Here is a 4,279-nt window from a genome sequence, read left to right on the forward strand (position 1 = left end):
GTGTCTACGTGAGAGAGAGTACTTAGCTCTTAAGGATGCTTTCACAGCTATCACTCTACAGAACAGATGTTGGTATGTTTCGTGGGCATCATAAATATTAAGAACGATGCTATATGGTTTGGAAAGCATTTCCCATTAATTGTTAATGCTTACTCTGTGGATAAGAGAGAGAAATTCCTGGGGGGGAAATCAAGATAGATTTTTATGTCTAACATTACTATGTTTCAATTTCAGGGCTGAAGCTGAAGAGAATTAGTCTCTGATTTCTGGACTATCATATGAAAATTGTAATTAAGGTAATGCTTAAGTGTCCTTTGTTCCTTATAGCGCCATATTGAAGTATGCAATGTGTAACTAAAATAGGAGACATGGTGGAAGGAAAAGGCCCAGGTGGATGAAAGCCTAGTTCTACCTCTTCCTGGCTCAGGTACCATGGGCTAAGCTTTTCCAAATTTAGTTATTGAACTTACAAGTGAAGGCTAACAGCACTACTACATAGGGTTGTCATGATAGTTTCATGAGAAAACATGTAAAGAGTCTAGGTCAGTGCCAGATTGTAGTCGATGTGTGCCTAAATTCACTGAATTTTTGTCAAGTAAATATTGCTTAGGACTGGCCCCATGGCTTAGTGAGTAATGGAGCCAGATCCCACATAGCTGACTGGGTGCTTCAAGTCCTGGACCCAGCAGATTGCTAAAACGTACCACACATGCATCTATGTGCCCCAAATCCTGACAGGATGGGGAAATGAAGGAAAAGACATGTCACACGACCATGTCTCATTAGGGGGTGTTTTCCCCCCTTTTCCTCTTTCTTTTTTTCTAGCAAACACACATGGCCTCTGGCAAAAAAAAAAAAAAAAGATTATTCAGTGTTTCTGACCATCAAGTAGAAGGCTTTGCTCAGTAACACTGCAAGTTCTTCACTGGTGTCCCTACGCTGGTCAAGTGCCTGTTGATTCTTCCTAGCTGCCATGGCACTAATTCATTCATTTATCCATGGCCCTCTAGACACCAGGAAGACAATATGGGCTCTGACCTAAGCAAGCCCATAGTCTAATAGAGGACATAGATGCAAGCAATTACACTATCACAACAAGAATTCCCTCTAATCAAGGCAGGTAGAGGGCTGCGGAAGGTCAGCAGAGTACACAGCTCTGTTTAAGTAAGGCACCAGCGCATATGGAATGTCGTGAAAACCAGAAACGTGTTGGTCAACCCAGGTTTCTGTACAAAACTCCCTACTTTCTTAGTGGAAGGTAATTAATTTAGTTCTGCTTATACCAAAGAAAGACAATGTTTCAGACAGATAAAACAAACAAACCAAAACCCCAAAACAAAAATCTCCTCCCTAGCGCTGACCTATGTCTGTTGATGAGTTTTACCGTGAACAGCTGTAGATGAAGTCAACTGAAATTCTAAAATCAAATCATGCATAGCACCAAGCTGTTTTTCTGGAATGAATTTTAAACTGTTGAACAAAGTCTAAATTTTAAATGCTTTGGTGTATGTTCCAAATAGTCTGATTCAGTAAATTGCAAAAGAAAAATAGAAATGAGAACAGGAATTACAGAAAAATAAGATTCCTTTTTAAAAGAACTTTGACTCCAGTCAGTTTGAAAGATTGAATCTCTTTTTTTTCAAACATACCAATAAAAACATCTATTTCTTCCTAATCCCACCTAAAAAATGTTGAACAAATATTTAGAGAGGCACCAATATTATCTGCTTTTATATCTCCATCTTTCCCTGCAAGAAGAATGGAAAAGGCATCACAGGAGAGGTAACTTGTGGCTATCTCCATGGACGAGTCTTGGTTTACCAGTTGGTGAAATGGGTAGATGCAAGAGAGGCCATTCCAAAGAGAGAAAACAGCATGTGTAAGAACCTTGGCATGTATAAGAATATCTCCTCTTCTTTCTCCTCTCCTCTCCTCTCCTCTCCTCTCCTCTCTTCTCCTCTCCTCTCCTCTCCTCTTTCCTCTCCTCTTTTCTCTCCTCTCTTCTCCTCCTCTCTTCTCCTCTCCTCTCCTCTCCTCTCCTCTCCTCTCTTCTCTTCTCTTCTCCTTTCCCTCCCTTCTCCTCTCCTCCCCTCCTCTCTCCTCTTTCCAGTAAGCACACACACACTCTAGCAAAAAAAGAAGAAGAAAAGATAAAACTGGGACCAGACAGCGGCATAGTAGAAAGTAACACTGTGCAAGGCAATGCGACATGGGGAGGTTCCTGGGCATGTCTGGAGAACTCCCTTAATATTCTGGGCATGCAGGTGCCCACCATCCAGGGCTGGCTGAGGGCTGGGATGGATCGCAGTGTAAGGACCCTGTTGAAGGTTCTCTCTCCTGTGCTTGTGGAGCAATTAAACTCTTTTAAAAAAGATAAAAGTTAGTATTTGATTAGAAAGGACAGAATGAGGGGTGAGAGAAAAAAAGACACAGTTTGAAGAAGGAGTCCCAAATATCTAGCACAGCCAACTGAGTTAATGGAAGTATCCTTTAATGAGCTGTGTAACTCTAGAGGAGAATCAAATTTTGAGGCAAAAGGATGTGTTCCATTTTGAAGCTTAGGGTGTCTGAAGCTGAGATATCTAGGTGATATGTAGAACGTAGATGAATGCAGAATTTGGATTTCAGGGAAGGAATCTGGGTTAGCCAATGATAGACTTGTGACTCATGCATTTATAGAGAGGAGAGAAGTCAGAGGAGTGAGGGGACCAGCAGTTAGCGTAATGGCTATACCGCTGAACTTCCATGTAGCCGACCACAGTTTGAGTCCCGGACTGGGTGGCTTGAACTGATGCCGGGTGCATGTGCATGCGTGCCCAAGATCCCGAGAGGAGAATGGAGGAGAAGGGACTGCGGCATGGCCATCCCCCCTGGGGGGTGATTTCTCGCTTTCTGTCTCTCTGTCTTTCTGGTGAGTGCATGCACCCTATAGCAAAACAACTCTCCAAAACAAACAAACAAACAAACAAACAAAAGAAGTCACAGGAGTGAGTGAGCTGCCCACGGGTGAGAAGGTAGCTGAGAGGAGTAGAGACACAGGACCAACCCCAAGAACACTAACATATTAAGTTTGGGCAAAAGAGAAGAACTTAAAAGGGGAACTGAAAAGGAACAACCAGGAAGGTAGAAAAGCATGGTTTCAAAGAGCCAAGGGAAGAAAGCAATCAGGAAGAGGAAGCAATCAGAGTATAGGAAAATCAATTAAGTAAAAATCTGAAGAACACTCAGTGGATTTATGAGAAAGTCATTGGTGACTGTGGAAGGAGGCTTTGATGTGGTGCGATGTAGGTAGGAGCCAGATTGCAGTGAACTGAGAAATGAGTGAGAAGACAGCGAGTGCCGATAAGTCTTTGAAAATGTCTGGAAAGAGGAACAGGAGAAAAATAAGTGCTCCCTACCCCTCCAGATTTACCAATGCCAAGGCTCTTACACATGCCGTTTTCTCTCTTCAAAAAGGCCTCTCTTGCACCTACCCATTTCACTGACTGGTAAAACTCCTCCTTGGAGGTAGCCACAAGTCACCTCTTCTGTTATACCGCTGAACTTCCATGTAGCCGACCACAGTTTGAGTCCCGGACTGGGTGGCTTGAACTGATGCCGGGTGCATGTGCATGCGTGCCCAAGATCCCGAGAGGAGAATGGAGGAGAAGGGACTGCGGCATGGCCATCCCCCCTGGGGGGTGATTTCTCGCTTTCTGTCTCTCTGTCTTTCTGGTGAGTGCATGCACCCTATAGCAAAACAACTCTCCAAAACAAACAAACAAACAAACAAACAAAAGAAGTCACAGGAGTGAGTGAGCTGCCCACGGGTGAGAAGGTAGCTGAGAGGAGTAGAGACACAGGACCAACCCCAAGAACACTAACATATTAAGTTTGGGCAAAAGAGAAGAACTTAAAAGGGGAACTGAAAAGGAACAACCAGGAAGGTAGAAAAGCATGGTTTCAAAGAGCCAAGGGAAGAAAGCAATCAGGAAGAGGAAGCAATCAGAGTATAGGAAAATCAATTAAGTAAAAATCTGAAGAACACTCAGTGGATTTATGAGAAAGTCATTGGTGACTGTGGAAGGAGGCTTTGATGTGGTGCGATGTAGGTAGGAGCCAGATTGCAGTGAACTGAGAAATGAGTGAGAAGACAGCGAGTGCCGATAAGTCTTTGAAAATGTCTGGAAAGAGGAACAGGAGAAAAATAAGTGCTCCCTACCCCTCCAGATTTACCAATGCCAAGGCTCTTACACATGCCGTTTTCTCTCTTCAAAAAGGCCTCTCTTGCACCTACCCA

This window comes from Tupaia chinensis, unplaced genomic scaffold, assembly GCF_000334495.1.
Source record: "Tupaia chinensis unplaced genomic scaffold, TupChi_1.0 Scaffold144642_1, whole genome shotgun sequence".
In the NCBI taxonomy this organism is placed as follows: Eukaryota; Metazoa; Chordata; class Mammalia; order Scandentia; family Tupaiidae; genus Tupaia; species Tupaia belangeri.